The sequence below is a fragment of the Anomaloglossus baeobatrachus genome, chromosome 9, assembly GCF_048569485.1.
Source record: "Anomaloglossus baeobatrachus isolate aAnoBae1 chromosome 9, aAnoBae1.hap1, whole genome shotgun sequence".
Lineage (NCBI taxonomy): Eukaryota > Metazoa > Chordata > Amphibia > Anura > Aromobatidae > Anomaloglossus > Anomaloglossus baeobatrachus.
In genome coordinates, this window is record NC_134361.1 from 167,765,816 (window position 1) to 167,777,244 (window position 11,429).

At 42.4% G+C, this 11,429-nt stretch overlaps 1 long non-coding RNA gene across 1 annotated transcript; it reads left to right on the forward strand.

Annotated features, from left to right (window-relative positions):
* The first annotated feature begins 6,803 nt into the window (after nucleotides 1-6,803).
* On the forward strand, nucleotides 6,804-8,490 carry LOC142250604 (uncharacterized). The gene is made up of 3 exons (XR_012725233.1): nucleotides 6,804-6,881; nucleotides 7,945-7,992; nucleotides 8,402-8,490. It is a non-coding gene; the product is annotated as an uncharacterized LOC142250604 (long non-coding RNA).
* Nucleotides 8,491-11,429: the final 2,939 nt, after the last annotated feature.

An 11,429-nucleotide genomic window follows, 5' to 3' on the forward strand; every position in this document is an offset into this window, starting at 1 on the left:
ACCTCTACTAAGATGGCGGCGGTCGACACTGTGCGGCGTGACGCGCATGCGCGGGCCGCGATCCGTGCGTGGATGTCTTGCTTGCGTCATCAACGGCGACCTTGTCGCCCTTGGTGGACGTAGGCGGATGTCCGGGCACGGAGTTGCGGCTCTGCGCATGCGCGGATCGCGCCGCCCGATAATCATGGTGTCTTCCGGATTTTCATTAAACACAGCTGCCATACAGGTATTTAAGATGCCCACGAGCCTACCCACCTCACTCCCTGACGAAGCGGTTGCGAAACGATCGTTGGAGTGTTTGGTAAGGGTGGGCTATTAACTCTTTCTGGCCTTGGTTGAGCTTTGGTATTTATACCATATACTGAATGAAACTGATGCTGTTAGATGATTGTTTATAACATTATAGCTATGGTGTTGGCTCTGCACTTTTATTCTAGTGCAGTTTTGCTGTTGTTGGATAGTGACTCTTTAATTCTCTACCTATTTTGGGGATCCCAATAGAGGACAACAATGCTATACTCTATATAAGGTAGTGGCTCCTTCATTCTGCCACTGTTGCAGGTTATACTAAGGGGCACTATCTGCCATTACTTTATGAATAATTTATTGACATCTATGCATTGTATGTGACCTCAGATATGAAGATACACACACAAACAAACTTGTGTCATTTCTTGCTGTAGTGAATTTGTATATATATTATGAGATTAATACTGCATATACTAAATACTGACGTATATATTTTGCCAGTTATGACGTGTATCTCAATTCATCTGAATAATTGTCTAATTTGATTCTATCATGTATGTAAACACCATTATATGAAGTTGATGATGATTTGATGGTATAACAGCATTAGGATTTTGGCTCCCTTGGCCATTTACTTTGTGCCCTCCTCGCCACTATGTGGTCTATATCTGTCTGTTTTTAACTATGTGTTTAGTTTTAATAATAAAATTTATATTTTTCATAAATCATTGTTCATGGAATAATTTTGGAGTGCTCTGAACTTTAGAGGTGTCTGCCGGCGGAATACGGGCCCCAACGGTGACGAGGTACCCCACGCTGAAACCTGCAGTTAAGTGTGCACACTACTTTTAGTTAGGGACAGATAGGAAAAGACTCTGCACTGTGTTATACGAGTAAGGTAACAAGGACTCTGCGTTTTTTTTTGCTTAATAAGGATTTTTGTGTTTTGCTTTTGGGAGTACAATCTGAGGCTTCCCACCCTTGACAAGTTATTCAAAGTGGTTGTATGTATATTACATTATATCTACTGCTGTGCACATTCCCGCTTTTCTTCCCCCTCCTTTCCCGCACTATTCCTCCACCTGTGTTGTGCAATATGTTATTAAATTTGCATTGATTAACCCCCGTGGTTCCGTGCAGTCCTTGCGTATCCCGTTACCTGCAGGTTATTACAAATGCAATAGAGCCCCAACACTACGCCAAAGTATTTCTCTACGTTGGGGTCCCTAGCTTGTATGTGTCCTCTCATGCAGTTAAAAAACTTACCGTGTATGGGAAGCGGAGACCCAGGCTATATATACGATGTGGATTGGCAATAGGTGTGTATGGGGAGGGTTCACAAACGAAAAACTACTAACATTAAGGAATAACGTTTGGAACTCCATTCTATGTCTGAACTGGGTGCAAAAAACCTAAAAAACATCACTATGGGGAGATAAGGTATGCACACCAGTGACTATGGAAGGGGAATACATGTAATAGCAGAAACTGCTGTGTGAATGCTGACATGAAAAATTCAATAGCTATTTGTAAGAATGAAATGTGAAAAATGGAACCTGCATTACTGCCATGAATATATGAATAAAGAGAAATTTAGCTACTGAATTGATCAATGCAATAGAGCCCCAACACTACGCCAAAGTATTTCTCTACGTTGGGGTCCCTAGCTTGTATGTGTCCTCTCATGCAGTTAAAAAACTTACCGTGTATGGGAAGCGGAGACCCAGGCTATATATACGATGTGGATTGGCAATAGGTGTGTATGGGGAGGGTTCACAAACGAAAAACTACTAACATTAAGGAATAACGTTTGGAACTCCATTCTATGTCTGAACTGGGTGCAAAAAACCTAAAAAACATCCCTATGGGGAGATAAGGTATGCACACCAGTGACTATGGAAGGGGAATACATGTAATAGCAGAAACTGCTGTGTGAATACTGACATGAAAAATTCAATAGCTATTTGTAAGAATGAAATGTGAAAAATGGAACCTGCATTACTGCCATGAATATATGAATAAAGAGAAATTTAGCTACTGAATTGATCAATGCAATAGAGCCCCAACACTACGCCAAAGTATTTCTCTACGTTGGGGTCCCTAGCTTGTATGTGTCCTCTCATGCAGTTAAAAAACTTACCGTGTATGGGAAGCGGAGACCCAGGCTATATATACGATGTGGATTGGCAATAGGTGTGTATGGGGAGGGTTCACAAACGAAAAACTACTAACATTAAGGAATAACGTTTGGAACTCCATTCTATGTCTGAACTGGGTACAAAAAACCTAAAAAACATCACTATGGGGAGATAAGGTATGCACACCAGTGACTATGGAAGGGGAATACATGTAATAGCAGAAACTGCTGTGTGAATACTGACATGAAAAATTCAATAGCTATTTGTAAGAATGAAATGTGAAAAATGGAACCTGCATTACTGCCATGAATATATGAATAAAGAGAAATTTAGCTACTGAATTGATCAATGCAATAGAGCCCCAACACTACGCCAAAGTATTTCTCTACGTTGGGGTCCCTAGCTTGTATGTGTCCTCTCATGCAGTTAAAAAACTTACCGTGTATGGGAAGCGGAGACCCAGGCTATATATACGATGTGGATTGGCAATAGGTGTGTATGGGGAGGGTTCACAAACGAAAAACTACTAACATTAAGGAATAACGTTTGGAACTCCATTCTATGTCTGAACTGGGTGCAAAAAACCTAAAAAACATCACTATGGGGAGATAAGGTATGCACACCAGTGACTATGGAAGGGGAATACATGTAATAGCAGAAACTGCTGTGTGAATACTGACATGAAAAATTCAATAGCTATTTGTAAGAATGAAATGTGAAAAATGGAACCTGCATTACTGCCATGAATATATGAATAAAGAGAAATTTAGCTACTGAATTGATCAATGCAATAGAGCCCCAACACTACGCCAAAGTATTTCTCTACGTTGGGGTCCCTAGCTTGTATGTGTCCTTTCATGCAGTTAAAAAACTTACCGTGTATGGGAAGCGGAGACCCAGGCTATATATACGATGTGGATTGGCAATAGGTGTGTATGGGGAGGGTTCACAAACGAAAAACTACTAACATTAAGGAATAACGTTTGGAACTCCATTCTATGTCTGAACTGGGTGCAAAAAACCTAAAAAACATCCCTATGGGGAGATAAGGTATGCACACCAGTGACTATGGAAGGGGAATACATGTAATAGCAGAAACTGCTGTGTGAATACTGACATGAAAAATTCAATAGCTATTTGTAAGAATGAAATGTGAAAAATGGAACCTGCATTACTGCCATGAATATATGAATAAAGAGAAATTTAGCTACTGAATTGATCAATGCAATAGAGCCCCAACACTACGCCAAAGTATTTCTCTACGTTGGGGTCCCTAGCTTGTATGTGTCCTCTCATGCAGTTAAAAAACTTACCGTGTATGGGAAGCGGAGACCCAGGCTATATATACGATGTGGATTGGCAATAGGTGTGTATGGGGAGGGTTCACAAACGAAAAACTACTAACATTAAGGAATACCGTTTGGAACTCCATTCTATGTCTGAACTGGGTGCAAAAAACCTAAAAAACATCACTATGGGGAGATAAGGTATGCACACCAGTGACTATGGAAGGGGAATACATGTAATAGCAGAAACTGCTGTGTGAATACTGACATGAAAAATTCAATAGCTATTTGTAAGAATGAAATGTGAAAAATGGAACCTGCATTACTGCCATGAATATATGAATAAAGAGAAATTTAGCTACTGAATTGATCAATGCAATAGAGCCCCAACACTACGCCAAAGTATTTCTCTACGTTGGGGTCCCTAGCTTGTATGTGTCCTCTCATGCAGTTAAAAAACTTACCGTGTATGGGAAGCGGAGACCCAGGCTATATATACGATGTGGATTGGCAATAGGTGTGTATGGGGAGGGTTCACAAACGAAAAACTACTAACATTAAGGAATAACGTTTGGAACTCCATTCTATGTCTGAACTGGGTGCAAAAAACCTAAAAAACATCACTATGGGGAGATAAGGTATGCACACCAGTGACTATGGAAGGGGAATACATGTAATAGCAGAAACTGCTGTGTGAATACTGACATGAAAAATTCAATAGCTATTTGTAAGAATGAAATGTGAAAAATGGAACCTGCATTACTGCCATGAATATATGAATAAAGAGAAATTTAGCTACTGAATTGATCAATGCAATAGAGCCCCAACACTACGCCAAAGTATTTCTCTACGTTGGGGTCCCTAGCTTGTATGTGTCCTCTCATGCAGTTAAAAAACTTACCGTGTATGGGAAGCGGAGACCCAGGCTATATATACGATGTGGATTGGCAATAGGTGTGTATGGGGAGGGTTCACAAACGAAAAACTACTAACATTAAGGAATAACGTTTGGAACTCCATTCTATGTCTGAACTGGGTGCAAAAAACCTAAAAAACATCACTATGGGGAGATAAGGTATGCACACCAGTGACTATGGAAGGGGAATACATGTAATAGCAGAAACTGCTGTGTGAATACTGACATGAAAAATTCAATAGCTATTTGTAAGAATGAAATGTGAAAAATGGAACCTGCATTACTGCCATGAATATATGAATAAAGAGAAATTTAGCTACTGAATTGATCAATGCAATAGAGCCCCAACACTACGCCAAAGTATTTCTCTACGTTGGGGTCCCTAGCTTGTATGTGTCCTCTCATGCAGTTAAAAAACTTACCGTGTATGGGAAGCGGAGACCCAGTCTATATATACGATGTGGATTGGCAATAGGTGTGTATGGGGAGGGTTCACAAACGAAAAACTACTAACATTAAGGAATAACGTTTGGAACTCCATTCTATGTCTGAACTGGGTGCAAAAAACCTAAAAAACATCACTATGGGGAGATAAGGTATGCACACCAGTGACTATGGAAGGGGAATACATGTAATAGCAGAAACTGCTGTGTGAATACTGACATGAAAAATTCAATAGCTATTTGTAAGAATGAAATGTGAAAAATGGAACCTGCATTACTGCCATGAATATATGAATAAAGAGAAATTTAGCTACTGAATTGATCAATGCAATAGAGCCCCAACACTACGCCAAAGTATTTCTCTACGTTGGGGTCCCTAGCTTGTATGTGTCCTCTCATGCAGTTAAAAAACTTACCGTGTATGGGAAGCGGAGACCCAGGCTATATATACGATGTGGATTGGCAATAGGTGTGTATGGGGAGGGTTCACAAACGAAAAACTACTAACATTAAGGAATAACGTTTGGAACTCCATTCTATGTCTGAACTGGGTGCAAAAAACCTAAAAAACATCACTATGGGGAGATAAGGTATGCACACCAGTGACTATGGAAGGGGAATACATGTAATAGCAGAAACTGCTGTGTGAATACTGACATGAAAAATTCAATAGCTATTTGTAAGAATGAAATGTGAAAAATGGAACCTGCATTACTGCCATGAATATATGAATAAAGAGAAATTTAGCTACTGCATTGATCAATGCAATAGAGCCCCAACACTACAATTCAGTAGCTAAATTTCTCTTTCCATGGTGACCAGGAGATCGTTGTTGGTGATTTGGTTGATACTAGATATGGTTTCCAGAAAGTGAGTGGTGTCCTTGAGGTAAGAGGGGGGCGCACACTTAGACATCAAGAAATGAGCAGGAAATTTCAAGCCAGGGACTATCCACATCATATTGCATCCAGTACCTCCCCCAGACACAGTCCAGAACCCAATAAAAAACAACGCATACCATTCGTGAATACATATCACCCTTTCTCCCCTTCATTTAGCCAGGTTATTAAAAAACATTGGCCTATTCTCGGCAGTGCATACCCGGACATTGAGGAATTTCAATCTCCACCTTTGATCTGTCATAAACGTCCTCGCAACATCAGAGACACTTTGGTCCGGGCAGACATAGGTTCATCCCTAAACCGGGACAGAGTTTTTTGGCCACGCCACGGAAGGGCACATTCCCGTGCCTCCACTGTGTACAGTGCTCGAACGTCACCAGAGGAGAGTTCGTTACACACCCCAGAACCGGTAAACGATATCCCATCCGAGGTTTCTATACATGTGACACGAATTTTGTTGTTTACCTAATCAAATGTCCCTGCGGTCTCGGATATGTTGGAGAAACCACCCAACATATCCGAGACCGCATTAGCAAACATAAATCGACCATAAGGTGCGGCCTGACTGTACTCCCCATTCCGGCTCACTTTGCGACCAGAGGTCACTCAGTCTCCCAATTAAGGTTTCAGATAATAGAACACGTCCCACTACCCAGAAGGGGTGGCAATAGGGTACAAATTCTCCGAGACCGTGAGGCATACTGGATACATACCTTACAAACCCTTGAGCCGTGGGGTATGAATAGAGAGTATGAAACGAATTATTAACCTTGCCTGTGTACCTGTGTAGACCATTGCCATGCATTATGTCTTATGTATGTATTTGATGCCTATATAACCGTTTTCTTAACCTATCTCTTTTTTCTTTTAGAGATACTGATCACCTGCTCCACCGATCGGATCCCACCCATGCACCTTCTCCACTACTGGCACCTCCTCCTCACCAGGTAGCATCCTTACCCCATCACTATTCCCTCCCTTTCCAACAATTTCTTCCCCCCCCCCACACGGTACACACTGGGGCACACGTGCTCTTCCAACACACAACATTACCATACATATACTACTTATCTTCTCTACATCCAAGCAAACCATTACATTTCTTTTAACCTTGGCTTCATCATCCCTCATATATACACTTCTACCACAGTACTTTCTGCCTATACCATTTATATATCAGCACCACATATCAGCCACATCCCAACTTATTGTCCATTTCAGCTATATACCAGCAGTATTCGCCAATCTATATCAGCTATACACTAACAGCTTCATATCAGTAATATATAGCTGTATACTCGTCCCATCCATGTTTCCAGTCGCCCTCTATAATCATATACAATCCTCCCTTTTACATTCTATATACTGACTCCACACCTACAGACCACACATACATTGTATACACAGTCATCCATAATGTGTTTCCCCACCACACATATCCTGGTTCCATGAATCTTAGCCGGTACATACCAGCACTATAACCACATTCAGGGACTTTAACCTCTCTATCACATCCGGCCCCCTATGTGACATTATAAACACCCATATCCCCGTTCACAGCCTGTTACTCCCCTTACCCCGCCCCCCCTGTGACGCGACGCACACAAGCGTGCCGAGTCTAGTGACCCACACTGGCAGGGATCCTGTCCCTGGTAACCGCCCCCTCCGTGACATCCTGCGCGCATGCGCACTAAGGTGCTTGCAAACAGCACCTCTCCTGCTCCCCACTGACGTCGGACGCATGCGCAGTAGTAAGCCCACGTCATCACTGACGTCACGGGCGCCTGCGCTCCTGCCCCCATGATTCACACCAGGAAGTAATGCCCTGGCTACAAATAGCTGCCGTTTCACAGACCCCCACTGCCATACGCCTGCTGCCAGCACCCCTGGGACCCTGTCCCCCTGCCTTTGTGCCCTGTAAGGTAAACACACTATCTATAATGCGCACCTCTACTTGCCTGGTCCCCACATGCATAGTTATGTGTACTAATGTATCCTGTCTTTCCATAGGCACTTCCTCCATCCACCCACTCACCTTTCATGCCTCCTTGACTCTGGGTAGGTTTTTTAACCTCATACTGTCTACCGCGCTGTTATACTGTATATTGTTTATCTACATACAATGGCTAGCGTTGTTTATACATGCTACATTTAGTTTTACTCTTAGGCGCCTGACCACTAAGATAGCAGTTGCACTGTTTAATCTACTGCCTCCTCCTGGTTCTGCCCGTCCGGTAACAAGTGCTATACATATATCTGTATTGCTAATACTGTATGTCCTGCATTGTCTACTATGTCACCCATCTCCGATGGTTCTGAACGGATTGGGTTCATCTTATGATTTCACTGCCTGCTGGCATCATCATTTGATCGAGTTATGTACCAGCGCGTACTTGCCGTTACTGTACGTTCTGCTTGCCATTTTTCCCATGGTGCTTATTGTTGTTGTATCCCTCTCTCCATCCAGCAAGTTGTGCTTTGAGAGCAGAACGCCCTACCTGTGGTTTACCCATTTGACGTCTAATCCGTCTATACCCGTCACTTCTTGATACACGTATGTGTGTATATATACTCCTTGTAAATATGTAAATATGTACATTATGTTCACTCATTGGTGTGTATATAATCTTTATTATTTCTTTACAGGCAAGTCCTTGATAAAGGCCTTGTGAAGGCCGAAACGTTGGCTTGACTTTGTCTTTGCTTTTTCGGTAGTGGCATTCTCTTTCTGCTTGCATAATTATAATAAAAATCACTTTTTGCATTACCCTGTTGCAATTGATTGTGTGCTTGGGATTAATTTAACTGTTGTAACTACTTTCCCTTAAAGCACCTCCCCCATACCCGCAGTTGAGCCCAGCTCTACTCTGAACTTTGTGTATTATTTGAGCTTGTATTCTAATCATGTTTGTGCTTTCTTTTTAGACTGGAGACCAGAGTTTTACATGTTATTAGAGCAAACAGGCTAAAACAATGAAACAAGTAATCATCCCATTGTGATGAATGGGTATTGTATTTACCTAATGGTTGTTGTTTGTTTTATGTGTATGTTCAATCAGGACCACAATAGGCTTGTAAATGCCATCTCAGTATGATGGTCTCATAGTCCAAAGGTCAGATTTGGCCTTAGGGGTGCGTCACACAGCGAGATCGCTACCGAAATCGCTGCTACGTCACGGTTTTTGTGACGCAGCAGTGACCTCATTAGCGATCTCGCTGTGTGTTACACTGAGCAGCGATCTGGCCCCTGCTGTGAGATCGCTGCTCGTTACACACAGCCCTGGTTCGTTTTTTTTATTGTTGCTCTCCCGCTGTGACGCACAGATCGCTGTGTGTGACAGCGAGAAAGCGACAAAATGAAGCGAGCAGAGAGCAGGAGCTAGCGTCTGGCAGCTGCGGTAAGCTGTAACCAGGGTAAACATCGAGTAACCAAGGTGATCACCCGATATTTACCTTCGTTAGCAGCCTCCGCCGCTCTCACGCTGCCAGTGCCAGCTCCCTGCTCTCTGCACATGTAGCTGCAGTACACATCGAGTTAATTAACCCGATGTGTACTGTAGCTAGGAGAGCAGGAAGCCAGCGCTAAGCAGTGTGCGCGGCTCCCTGCTCTCTGCACATGTAGCGACGTTATGATCGCTGCTGCTGTGTTTGACAGCTAAGCAGCGATCATAACAGCGACTTACAAGGTCGCTGCTACGTCACAGAAAATGGTGACGTAACAGCAACGTTGTTGTCACTGTCGCTATGTGTGAACCCAGCCTTAAACTGAACTCAGGTAATGAGAGAAGGGATAGATCAGGATTATTAATTAAGGTAATTCTAATGAATAGTGGAGACAGTGACATGTTAATACAGAAGTGAGATAGAATAGCTCAGTTGCTAGTAGTGTCTATTTCTAAAATGTAGATAGTCAGAGGGAGGGCTCCTTCAGTTCTGCAGAGAAGATAAATGATTTGGATCTTCACATGTTATCAATAATTGTGCAAAAATTTGGGTGAAACAATTGAGTGACAAAGGTATTCCAGAACCTGCTGAAGTCATTGCTCAAGGAGCAGGCAATGAGCTGACAGTTATGAAACAAGACAAGTAGGAATACAGCCCAACTGACAGATGAGTAATATGTGTATTTTTGTCCCTTTAGATCAAAATCTGGAAATGTTGCATCATTGGCGCCACCATGTGCATGGTTCTACTTCCGTCAGAAGCCAAGCAACCTTCAGACCGAAAACAGAGAGACCAACCATGGAAAATGTGGCCTTATTGAAAACCAAACAGAATCTATGGCTTTACCTGGCTCAGCTGATGAATACGAGCCATTTTTGTATAACAAATGGCTGACTGGACATCTCACATTACTTTATAACCCCGCCCCCTGTACTATATCCCCACACCAAATGGCTGACTGGACCTCTCACATTACTATATAACTCCGCCCCCTGTACTATATCCTTGCACCAAATGGCTGACTGGACCTCTCACAATACTGTGACCCCGCCCCTGTAATATGTCTCCGCCCTAAATTGTTGACAGGATCTATCAGTACTTTATGGTCCCGGCCCTGTAATATTGTCCAAGCCCCAAATGGCAGGCGGGGGCTCTCCCAATACTTAAGCAGAGTTCGCAGCAGACTCTTTGGCTCTAGCACGGCCAGAAAACTCCACTACACTTCGCATTACTCCTGTGTAGCCATGCCCCCTTCCTTAGCGGTGTCCGCAGGGTTACGTCTAGTTCAGAGTTGATTTTTTGTGGTCCTCAAAAAATCAACTCTGATCTAGCTGCTTCAGCAGTGAGCCGGCTATATCGGAGTTGTTTTTTGGAGACCTCATTTTATCCACTCTGATCTAGTCGGCTCACTACTGAAGTGTCTAGATCAGAGTCGGTTTTTTGTGGTCCTCATTTTTTCAACTCTATCTAGACGGTTCAGTGCTGAGGTGACTACATCAGAGTTGATTTCTTGAGGCCTTGCTGTAGTCACATGTTTTTGTTCACCTCATTTTATCCACTCCGTTCTAGCTGATTCACCAGTGAGGTGGCTAGATCAGAGTGGATTTTTTGATGATCTCTCTGATCTTTTCTCCATACAACACAGTTCAGTTTCTACAGCAGGGGATGGAATCAGATTTATAATTGTAATGATTTCATGTTTTTATTTATTAGATACTCAAACTGTTATATTTATTATTTTTTTCCAAAGGGAAAATTTTCATTTTCATTATTATTAAAACTTACATTTTATTATTGCTTTTTGCAATATAAATAATGACACACACCGCTGATTATTCAGTTTTGCTAGAATTTTAATTTTACTGTATGTCCACGAGTCGTGGCCGCAGGACTGACATTGAAAGAGTGGGCGGAGCCTCACAAGGAAAAACGGAACCGCGCAGCTGACAGTCTTCATAACTTACCATATTGGATCAGAGTGGATTTTTTGATGATCTCTCTGATCTTTTCTCCATACAACACAGTTCAGTTTCTACAGCAGGGGATGGAAT